The sequence below is a fragment of the Cydia splendana genome, chromosome 6 (assembly GCF_910591565.1).
Source record: "Cydia splendana chromosome 6, ilCydSple1.2, whole genome shotgun sequence".
NCBI lineage: Eukaryota > Metazoa > Arthropoda > Insecta > Lepidoptera > Tortricidae > Cydia > Cydia splendana.
In genome coordinates this window covers 15,671,891-15,684,734 of record NC_085965.1, presented here as the reverse complement: position 1 = coordinate 15,684,734, position 12,844 = coordinate 15,671,891, and the positions used below count along the sequence as shown (strand labels likewise).

The following is a 12,844-nucleotide window of genomic DNA, read 5'->3' as shown; positions in this document are numbered from 1 at the left end:
AAAAGTTTTATCATACAATTTCCTACAAATTTGGTTATGTTTATTTTTACTCTACGATCAATACTTTAGGAGCTTCAGGCTGTTAAAGTTAAATTAGAGATAAAAAATAAACGATTTAAGAAAACGTCGTTTTTTTCGTAATTGTTCCTCATAAATAAAAAATTTAGTTTGGTGTAAGCAAGCTAAGTGACCTGCTGATAAAATATAAAAAAAACCGGCCAAGAGCATGTCGGGCCATGCTCAGTGTAGGGTTCCGTAGTTACCCGTCTGTCAAAATGGACTATTCGCAAAAACTCAAAAACAGCTATACCGATTAGGTTCGCTATATTTTTCCTTGAAAGTCTTTACTAAGTATTGTTTTTATGATTTTTTTTCATATTTTTTGGACCCATGGTTCAAAAGATAGGGGAACTGAAGGGGAAAACACAACTTATTTTCTTTCAAATCGATTATTTCCGAAAATATTAAGTTGATCAAAAAATGGTTCTTGAAGACCAGTATTCGTTTTAAAAGACCTATCTAACGACATCCCACACTATAGGGTGGAAGCGAAAAAAAATTCATCCCCACTAATGTAGGGCAGCCACCATAAAAAAATATTTTTTTCTAGTTTCTATTATTAAATTTGGCATGAATATATAAATTTGTTACACTGACAAAGTCGTAAAATATACACTAGAAAAAATATTTTTTTAGGGTGACTCCCCTAGGGCCTATTCATAAATTACGTCATTACAAATTAGGGGGGGGGGGGGGGGGTCTGGACATCGGATGATGGTAGCATGACGTAGGAGGAAACGGGGTCATTCGAAGCATGTTTTTTGGATGAATTTAGGGGGGGGGGGGTCACAAATCGTCAAAAATCGATGACGTAATTTATGGACAGCCCCCTACATTAAGTGGGGATGTATTTTTTTTTTCGCTTTAACCCTATAGTGTGGGGTGTCTTGGATAGGTCTTTTAAAATGAATAAGGGTCTCTAAGGACCATTTTTGACCAATTTAATATTTTCGGAAATAATCGATCTGAAAGAAAAAAGTTGTGTTTTCCACTTTAGTTCCCCTAGCATTTTAACCATGGGTCCAAAAAATATTTAAAAAATCGTGATAGTAAAACTTAGTAAAGACTTTCAAGGAAAAATATAGCGAACCTAATCTGTTTAGCAGTTTTTGAGTTTTTGCAAATAGTCTATTTTGACGGACGAGTAACTACGGAACCCTACACTGAGCATTGCCCGACATGCTCTTGGCCGGTTTTTTTTTTATATTATATCAGCAGGTCGCTTAGCTTGCTTATCCTAAACTTTTTTTCTTTTCTGATGAACAATTAAGAAAAAACGACGTTTTCTTAAACCGTCTATTTTTTATCTCTTATTTAACTTTAACAGCCTGTAGCTCCTTAAGTATTGATCGCAGAGTAAAAATGAACATAACCAAATTTGTAGAAAATCTTGTGATAAAACTTTTGTCCGAAGTAATTATAATGCTATTCGTACAGATATTCGAGATATGAGGCTAAAATAAATGAATCATACACTAAAAAAAACTACTACTATCAAACTAAATGACACCGTCATGTCAAGGTAACAAGTCTCATCTTGCCACGACTATTATAATAAACATGATGGTGGATGTAACGTCAAGGTGTCAGTGCAAGTGTCAACTTGGGTGCGTTCACCGCGTTCCTAAATAATACAAATTGCAGAACTAAACTTGTCCAAAATTCGACTAGCTTAAAAAGTCACAAAAATTGCCTCAATTTGTTTATTTGTTTATTTATTAGGATCACCAACAGAAGATACAATTTACATACTAAATATAAGTAACATACTAAGAGGGCACATTTATTATTGCTCCCCCACTTACAGGCAATCACAGCATACTCTCAAGATCGTAAGTCACGCACATGTCACACGAGAAGGCGAAAAGTCACGAAAAATGTGACTTTTGTGACCATCTGGCAACACTGGTCATACTTCGCAGCCTATTATAAGGAACATAACATCAATATTTCATTGCATGTTTGAGAAAAATCTATTAATTTTGTGTAATTATATTATCAAGTTTGTGTAAAATCTATTAGTCTATATGTACCTAATCTAGGGTTGCCATACGTCCCGGTACGCCGGGACATGTCCCGGTTTGAAGCACGGTGTCCCGGCGTCCCGGCCGATAAGAAAATTGTCCCGGTTTAAAAATCATAGTTATTTAGTAGGGGGCTGGACTTGGTAAATAATAATATACCTACATTTCTACGTTTCATATGGCCAAAATTAAAAAAAAAAAAATTATGGTTAATAACTTTTACCTAATGTCCAATATCAGTTTCTCAGACACACAATAATTAGATGATTATGTAAATTATGTTATTTTATAGCTTTTAAAGTCTGTAATGTAGAGCTCGTATTTCAGGCTCCCAAGGGCCTAAAACCTCATCAATGGAACTTCGGTTCCCGAGTAACTCTTGTACATATGACACATATTATTGTTGAGTAACACTAGCGCTGCTTTCTTACAGCTCGACCTTCGGCGTCGCTTAATTTTTAACAAATATAAAAATTTGATTTGAGAAGTTTGGCCTTTTGCCTCGCATGAAAGCTCACCGCGCTGGTTATAAGTACGCTTCGGGCTTATTAAGTAATGTAGAGATTTCTGAGCTCGACCTTCAGCCTCACATTTTACCTAATTTTTTGGTTTGTCTTCTAAATCTCCTCTTCTTCAGCTTAGCCTTTGACCTCGCTGCGCCAAGCTCGGCCTGCGGTTTCGCTTTTTAATACAATGGACATTGGTTGGCGTCTATGCTCTAGCTGAGCTTATCCTGAAGCACGGCTTCGACCTCGCATGAAAGCTAGCCTCACTGGGGAACTTCGGATTTTTAGGCCCGGCCCGGCCTTTTTAACACGCTTTCACAATTTTGTCAAAAAAATTTCGCGCTCGCTGCGCTCGCGTTTTTTGCTGGTTGACCCTGAATCCCCTGAATCTACATGGTAGCTTGACTGGTCAATGAATAATCATTTAAACACATGGAAAATTTATCTCCGAAACTACTGTGCTAAAATTTTGAAAAAAAAAAAACACAAAATAGTTATTTACCTATCTATAGGAAAACCTATTAGAAATGTGCAGTCAAGCGTGAGTCGGACTTAATTATAGACATTTCACTCACGTTTCACATTAAAAAATACGTTGTTACAAATTGTGTAACCCTTTAAACGCGACGCAAGTCCGACTCGCACTTGGCCGGTTTTCTTTAAATGTCCCGGTCTGACGCCCCACACTTATGGCAACCCTAACCTAATCAAATCTTGTAAGATAAATTAGGTGGTACAGTAATACTATTCGCCCAACACCGGTATGCGATTAACCTGTAATTTTGTAAAAGTCGACATCAATACACTACACATGTCCTTGGTATCTTGTAATGAACATATACCTATTTCAATCTGTTCATAAATATCCTATCAGTAGAATTTGAGCAGTACGAGTAGTTGAAGTAATTCATTGAGTGTAACAGTGAAGTTTGATTCCACTATGGTAAGCTAAGTGCGGCTTAACGGTTATGGATAAAACAGATTATCTGTGTCAGGTTTTCCGCATATATGAGGCAATAACCTCATATATGCCTATATAGAATATGTTTTCTCTCACCTAATTAACGATAAAACTACCTTAATGGTTTGTTTGTTACTTTTATAATTCATGCAGAATTAGGCACGTACTCAATTAACTGAATTCCCTAATATGTATAAAGAAAAGGGAACAATAAAGAGATTTGAAGTATTTGAACACATGAACATTCCGCAAGATGCCGTGGGAACGCAGCTAAAATGGCTGCCAAGCGAAGCACTGGAAAGACTATTGTTGGTAAATATTGTAGATAAATAAAAGTCATAGTAAATATGTTAGGTAAGGTACGAGACACGACGACAATGGGCGGATGTCTCCTCGCCGTATTGTGTCGACACGACTCATATGTTTATTTATTTAGGCGTACACTTATCGCTTTTTAATAAGCTGGGATCGTCTAAGGCAGCGGTCGGCAACAAGCGGCCCGCGGGCCTCCCTGGCTATTTTGTATGTAATATTGACAAACGACAATGTCTGCAAAAGTCACAAATATTACCAAAGTGCGGCCCGCGTCAACTTCGTTAACTACTGTGGCCCTTGGCTGCTAAAAGGTTGCCGACCGCTGGTCTAAGGACTTGAAAATAACAAAAGGCAAATATGAGAATTAAAACAGTATTTGTTTTTTGTGAGGTTTTGGAGTGTCATTATCTTTATAATGGTTGCTATATACAAAAAATTGCAGCCGACTTTTCGCCAATTGACTTTTCTACAAATGTCAGTAGAAGGCCTCACCACAGAAACTGTTTAAAGACTTTTAAAGGGTGCTTGTGCTTGTTCCTCATTGCACTCTCCATAGTCAAGTCCGGACACGGTTTTGCTAATGTAATTAATAGGAAAAACATGTAATTGATAAACAGTGTATTAACGATTTAGATAAGGGTGTAATAACGGCAATAAATACTCTAAACAGATACATGCTGAAAGCCTCTCCAAAATGCTAATAAGCGATGTAGATGGGTTCGCGACTCATCGATAAGATAATCGCGATAATAACATAATACGTCAATCATGCTGCATGACCAGCACACAAGTCAACGGTATGAAACAAAATAAATTGCGAAATTTGTTTATCATTTCTACACTTTCTTTTGGTCTTGAAGAAGAAAGTTTAAATGGTATGATATTTGTTTTTAGTCCTTCACTTTTGCAATGTCATTACAAAGTCTCTCGAACCGATACGTGAAAGTGGAAAATAAAAGGAACACAGAGTTTAGGATTTGGCGAAATAAATAAAAAAACAAAATAAAGGATATGATATCAAAACCTAATTAATTGAAAAAGTTACATCATAGCGCAACATCGTAGTGTAATAAATGTTCATTGCCTATTTTTTTTATAGCAAATATCCCAAACCTAAATGAAATGCGAACGCTTGGCGGTCCGTTCAGAAGCGTTCCGCTATTCGCCGACATAATTAGCTCATAATTACTGAAATGGTGATCTGTAGCGCGACTAAATCTCATCTTTATACAGATAACAGTAATGAGTAGACTGTGGAAAGTCGTGGCGTGCGGATTTGGGAAAGTAAGATGTTCCGAACGCATACTCGGAATAGTTCCGTTTTTGAATGCCTTTCACCTCGCTTTATTTAATATCTGCGGTTTTGGCTCATTATTTTTAATGTGTTTGTATCAAAACAACTCCAATTTAAATTCTTCTCCAAATATAATTAATTCATTAATATAATTTTACAAGCTTTTATTTAGTTTCACCTGACCGTTGTCTGTCTGTCTGTAATCAAATCTTGCAAGTTAAATTTGATCCACTTCCCGGTTTCCGATTGAGCTGAAATTTTGCATGCATGTATAAATCGGATGACAATGCAATAATATGGTACCATCGAGCTGATCTGATGATGGAGACAGGAGGTGGCCATAGGAAGTCTGTGATGAAACAACGCAACCTAATGGTGTAAGGGGTTTTTAGAATTGTCTGGATGAGTATTAGTTGTCTGTCGTAAGAAAAGTACAGTCAGCGATAAAAGCTTGTACCAAAAACCGGGCAAGTGCGAGTCGGACTCGCGCACGAAGGGTTCCGTACCATAATGCAAAAAAAAAAACGACAAAAAAGCAAAAAAAAAACGGTCACCCATCCAAGTACTGACCACTCCCGACGTTGCTTAACGTTGGTCAAAAATCACGTTTGTTGTATGGGAGCCCCATTTAAATCTTTATTTTATTCTGTTTTTAGTATTTGTTGTTATAGCGGCAACAGAAATACATCATCTGTGAAAATTTCAACTGTCTAGCTATCACGGTTCGTGAGATACAGCCTGGTGACAGACGGACGGACGGACGGACGGACGGACAGCGAAGTCTTAGTAATAGGGTCCCGTTTTACCCTTTGGGTACGGAACCCTAAAAATGAAATTTTTGCCAAAAACTTATTACATATGTACATGTCAAACGAGACAGTCGGATTCGTCATAATTATGATGCACAACAGAACTCTTGGCAGTATAATTTTTATAGGTAAGTGAGGTTTAGACGATACAAAGGTTTTTTTGTTTAAAAATGAAGTTCATTCAAAGCTGTCCCAGATTGGACTTTGTTTATATTATGTGAACATTGTGAACCGTTAAACAGTAGTATCCTCAATTAGGTGATAATGGTGTGTCATTAGTTATCTGTGAGTCCCATCAATTCAGCCTTATCAAGCAAATGTACCCTTAACAATCCCTGAGGACCCCAACTCAATAAGAGTACCGAAATGTTTACAGGCAATTTGCTTAATGAAATGAGATATCGGGGAGACTGATAACGGTTTCCATTTTAGTTATGCTTTGAGCTTACATAATGCGTTGCATACCTACACAACGGAAATCGTTGTGACGTTACTTTACGTAAACATGCAATTTAAAAATACTTAACGATTTTCTTTCTTCTCGATTTGGAGATATGTCCACCAGAGAGTTGGGATACTTGTGAGATGGCCCTAAACCCCAAATGGGAACTCGGAAGACGAAGTAATCATTACAAACTTTGTAATGTACTGTCCTCTTATCGTGTTTTTTTTGTCACGGCCAATCCATCGGAAAACTCCTTGCCCTTTTGTCACAGTACACCAACTCGATTTACAGTGAATAATCATCAATGCCTATTTTGAAGTCATCATCATCAGCCTAGTTGCCCTAGTGGAGGCATTACTCTAAATTGGTTTATTGTAGATTCTTGAGTCTTTAAATAGATGTATAAAGCATGGATTACGAGCAAAATTAAACCCTAGGTCGTCAAGGAAGCATGTTAAAATGTCATGGTCCTTCCCTTCCGATATGATTCATCAGTTCATCACATCTGACGTAACATAACTCTATGATCTAGGGTTCCAATTGGCTGACCGTAGGTACAACCCGAACGAGTAGCAGTTACATAGATCATTAGTAAACACATTGACACACGATCCGCCGGCGGAGGACGCGCCGCTTCGCTGCGCGAGCGCACGTACTCGTTAATCCGATCCAGCTAGATCTGCGTCTGCGCGCTTTCTAACAGATTTGGAACGATCTTGTTCGCCGCTTTTAATTGCGAGTTGCACTGATTGATGTGAACTTTTGACTTATGTTTTTGTATTTAGTTTCTTAATGTGATGCGCTTGTAACTATTGTAATTACTAATTATATTGTAGCACAAACCAAAATTTAATAAAATGACCAAACAAACATTGTTTATGGCAGTTATAAGCCCTTTACATAATCGGTCATCAACTTAGCATAGGTATTATTAGAAGGTAGTGTAGTGTAACATTTCTTCTAACAAACTATATGCTGATAGGTATGTGACGGACTGACGGGACAGAATAACAAAAATAAGTTCACCCTAACAGTATTCCCAAGAGTTTCCCAGGGAATATAAACTTGAATTTAAATACGAGTACTTTCCTTAATACGTATGCATACATTATAAAGCCTAACACCAAAATAGTATAAATGCATATGCATGTGACTACATACAGGGTGTCCCAAACTTATGGGACATGAAGGGGAAGTACCTTAAATATCGTAGATAGTGTATTTTGCTCAAAGAAGACTTTATGTTATTTTTAAAAGTTAGTAATTCTGCATTCATATATTTTCTAAAAATTACTTGCTTCGTCTGGGAATCGAACCGACTTAAATGTCAAAAAAAAATCACCCTACTTTTATGATGCCCATCGAAAGAATAGCTAAAAAATAATAACTCTGCTTAAGTAACATTGTATTTTAAAAGAAAGGAACAACGTGAAATTAATCATTTTAATCAAATTAAAAACATACATGAAACTGACGTAGTCAATTAAGTGGGTATTTTTTTGTAAATTAATTCATTAAATGCTCAAAATGTGACCCCTCTTGTCTTACGCATATCGCCAATCTTTTAATGAGTCCGCTGCCTGTTGATTTTCTTATCATTAGACGTGTATAATACCCGTACCAAATGGCATTGCTGTACCCCAAAATGTATACCTCTCCATACAAGCATGCCCAATAGAAAACGGACTAGAGACGCGCATAGGCTTAAAATTAACCGGTAAAAAAATAAAAATCTATACTAGAAAGTAAAACTGCTAGACCATATTCCTCACATTTGTCACTGGTGTCATAAATAAAGAAAACGAAAGTATGGTAATTTGATGATACGCCAGCCTCATCTATTATTCATTATCATTAATCTAGAATTATTTAATGAATTCACAACATACATCTGACTTTCACGTCTAACAAAAATTGCAGTTTTGCCAAATTAAATTAGGTAAGTACTTAGTTTTCATTATCCTGCTGGATCCTGGAAACAAGTTTCTTTTTATTTTATAACTATTCTTCAAAATGGATGTAGGTAGAACTTTTACGTATTTTCTTCCAATAATAAGGTACAGCGTAACGTGTATGAATAGCATTTCAATAGCTCAGTGTGTAAGAGTGTCTACTTACCTCGTTTAGGTACCTACCAGATTTAGTAGGTGCCCGGTTGTGAAACTTGTGAAGCACCCTACATGATCTTGACGGAAGTAAAGATCATGACGGTGCATAGGTACGTGAACAAGATACAGCTGTAAAGTTATTCGTAGTCTACACGTAGGCTTCAGCCTGGCGGGGTGAATATTGAATAATGAATATAGGTATTTAGGTATTCGTCTCATTCTGCCTATGAGACTGATGTTCCTAATTCAGGGTTTGTAGTCCGCCGTGCTAGGGCTTACAGCCTTATAAAGATTGGACGAATAATTGGTAGTGTCCGACCGAAGGTTCGGTTTCGGTTTCGGTTTCGGCCAGTTTCGGCCAAAAAATCATGTTTCGGCTGTAGTTTCGGTTTCGGCCAAAAATCGGCCGAACCTTTCGGCCGAGCCGAAACTTACTAAATGGTACTTCGTATTATGAAACTAAATTATGTGACAAAGACCAAAAGTTGGGGAATAAGTAGGACAACAATATTAATATGTACCTACATATACTGATTCATGTATAGGTACAGAAAATAATTGGTTTATTATAAAACACAATTCCACTAATGAGGGCGCCACTAGACGGTCGACGCAGTTTTAAGAGGCTGTTAATACCTATAACGCGCACACTGTCTAATTGTATCGGAGTAAATGAGATAGCACTGTCGCATGTTACTGGGCCTGGGCAAAGGAATAATAAGAAAACTCATCATCTTCCTCGCGTAATCCTGGAATTTTCGCCACGGCTCATGGGCGCCTGGGGTCAAATTGACAACTAATCCCAAGAATTGGCATAGGCACTAGTTTTTACGAAAGCGACTGCCATCAGACTGACCTTCGAACCCAGAGAGTAAACTAGGCCTTATCGAGACTAGTCCGGCTTCCTCACGACGTTTTTCTTCACCGAAAAGAAAATAGTAAATATCAATGATATTTCATATATAAGTTCCGAAAAACTCATTGGTACGAGCCGGGGTTTGTACCTGCGACCTTCGGATTAAAAGTCGAAATATCTCGCTTTTTAATACAATGGACATTGGTTGGAGTCTGTGGTCAACTACTTATCCTGAAGCTTGAAGCACGGCTTTGACTTCGCATGAAAGTTCGCCTCACTGGGGCACTTCCGACGGTTAGGCCCAGGTGAAGATCGGTAGTCAACAAAAAATTCGCGCTCGCTGCGCTCGCGTTTTTGGTTGACCCTGTATCTACATGTTGGCTTGACTGGTGAATGAATAGAGTTAGACCATGAAAATTCTGTAATTATTTTGATAGCATACGCAGTGCAACTAGTGCAAATGTTTTGACGTTTAAAATAACACTTGCACTGCGTGTGTTATCAAAATCGTTGCAGAATTATCTTGGTCTAACTCTAGTAATTTTCTTAAAAAACTGCTTAAGTAACATCAATTTCAAGGACATTGGGTGTTGACAGCCCCATAATATGGGTGTAAAAGCGGTTTTATGTCATTTTTTCAACGATTTTAACAAGTCTACAAAAGGTTCGGTTTCGGTTTCGGTTTCGGCCGAAACTAGAGCCAAAGCCGAACATTCGGTTTCGGTTTCGGCAAAAAAACATGTTTCGGTCGGACACTAATAATTGGATGGATATTAACCTCTCGTGTGCCGGGATTTTTTTTTGTAGTTTCCTCGTAGGTAGGTGGATCCGCGATCGCCCGAATCAGGGCTGCAGCAGTAACGCTGCAACAGCAACGCTCCTGCAGTCGCCATCCGAATGTAAGCTTTGTAATCACACAGGTACTCACTAACGATATTATATGAGGGTTATGGACAAAAAACATATTTTTATTATTTACGTGAGTACATGATGCATTACCTACATTACCTACCTACGTAATTCCTTGTATACTTACCTACCTGTAAATAGGCTTTATAAATAAATGAGTAGGAATAACTAATGAGTTACCTATTATGAATGTAGGTAATTATTTTTACCCCTCGTTCAACGTTTGAAGAACGAAAATTATTAGTTTTTCCTCCCTTTCGATGACATTTTAATACCTATCACTAATTTAGTCGGTTTTGTAGACAACTCCTATTCTCGGTTTATTTTTCAAACTATTTAAGCAACAAACATTAAGTCAACTAGATAATTTATATCATGTGGGTAGCATTTCACATACTGATGAGTAGCTAGAAACAATGTAAATAACTTCGTTGCTTGCACCGCATCGTCTACTTTCAGAGAAAAAACAAAACGAGCGTAGGAAAGCATAAATAAGAGCATACTCGTATGTATAAATAATTCATTGTATCATAACAAAACCGGCGCGAGTTCGAGTTCATGTTCAAGATCAGCGGGAAGGAACAACACGACACGAGCGAAGGGAGGGTGGGTCCCCGCATAATGAAGTAGGTATAGCCTACCCGGACAATCGATTCGCGAGTCCCAGCCGGCGTCCCGGCCTGCTCCGGGCTCCGGGCCCCGCTCCGGCCATCCACCCGCACAATCTATTCCAACTAGCAAAAACTCACCTTTTTACACTTCAGCAAACCTCCACCAAAGAAATGCAGTCACGTAGATCGCGAGATCAAACCACTATGATTGCACTGCGAAAAAATATCTAAGCGAGACGCGGCACAAACATCAATTAACTTGACACTTTTTTTAAATTATAAAGCCTATTTTATATTTACTTTTATCAATACCGGTATATTGGGCCGGTAAGGTTTTTTAAAAATACGATCCAACAAAGCGTTTCCTCCACGGTTGTTCGCGACGGACTGACAGAAATGAAGATGGCGCCGTGGCGCCGGCTGTGCGCCGGCATGATGCGAGTGAAGGCAGCCACGGATACCCCGTTACAAGTTGCACCAATCATAGTACAGTGCGCTCCCGGTTGGCCAATGAGCGATGAAAGTTCTCCTCTGATATATTTGCCCGTGAAAGTTCAAATCAAAATAAGTTCATTTTCACTTGCTGTGCTGTAAATTGCGAGTTAGGTAATTAATGTTTGATGAACATGTTTTATTCGAAGATAATTAATGAAAAGTGATTCGAGCTTTAAATGTCTCCATTAGGCTAGACTCGGCGTCGTTTATCAGCAGTCTTGTTTAACATACTTTCCACAAGAGCATACCGAAACCTGATACTGATTAAAGATGTTTCGTGTCTTGTTACTCTTTTTATACAATTTGCAGGTTTCAATTTTTCATTACGATAAACTTAGCTCAGACTAAGTTACTCATGCAAGTAAGTACTACCTATAATATTGAATGTAGCGTGATATAAAGAGATAAAATATAGGTACCTAATGTAGGTACCTACTCCAAATTCATAAAGATGTTTCCGGTAGCGCAACAGTTTTTCATAAATTATAATAAATTACAATAAAAATCGGCTTTCACTTGAACCGTTAAAATAATATATTACTATGCAAATGCACTTTATTAAGTTATTAAGATGTCATATTTATAAGATTTAAATAGCTAAAAATAAGAAATCACCGTCATAACTAATCGCTCTAGCCCTATAAATATTGTTGTCCAAACAACTACATAATAATATATGGCCCTTTAAACTTTTGACATCGCACGAAAAGTGCTATTTTACGCACTAGTGCGGGAAAATAGGACCATATGTACTGTAAATATATTTTTCACTTCTCATGCTCAAAAAGTGCACCTTTATGTCGTGCGTAGACGACATAAAATCGCATTTTATGCTCTAGAGCATAAAAGTAAAATTTTCTTCTAAGACTAAGGTAATCGGTCTCAACAGCCAAACAGTTAAAACATATTGCACAATTTTACTGAGCAATAAAATTGTGTAGATGACAAAACTTGTTATATTATTTTATTTTTGCTACAATTTATTAGAAATCCGTATTTTCTGTCATTAAATTTAGTAAATCGCATAAAATAGGAGTCGATTATCGTTCAAAAATGCTCCGAAAAGTTTGACTTGGCAGAAAACCAAGCGCCTGAAACTCTGATCACATGTTGAAAATTAAAAAAAAAATTAAAAAGTTAGTTGGCGGGAATTGGTTATGTATTATGTTCTTTCGCTTTACGACAATTTCGTGGTGTAAATTGCCGTGAAAAATATAATTTATTTTCCTCGCAATCGAAGTGAAAAGCAGAGTGTACAACAAGGGCATAAATGTCCATTTTTACCCTCGTCTACTATTTTGGTAAAAATTGCCTCGGATAATAATGGGTCACTTTATGCCCTTGTTGTACAATCTACTATTATAGATGTCATATAGGTATCAGCGGATGCGCAAAAGGGCGCAAGGGACAGGGGTCGGTGGTTGGTAACAAATTAATTGTTTCATAAAATT

At 37.5% G+C, this 12,844-nt stretch overlaps 1 protein-coding gene across 1 annotated transcript in view; it reads right to left on the bottom strand.

Moving 5' to 3' along the window:
• The window catches only part of LOC134791690 (protein singed), an 83,227-nt gene extending 71,932 nt beyond the window's left edge, over nt 1–11,295 (bottom strand). Inside the window, exon 1 of the mRNA XM_063762791.1 lies at nt 11,037–11,295. The gene's annotated coding sequence lies outside the window, so the exon portion shown is untranslated. The remainder of the gene's footprint in view (nt 1–11,036) is intronic.
• Nucleotides 11,296–12,844: the final 1,549 nt, after the last annotated feature.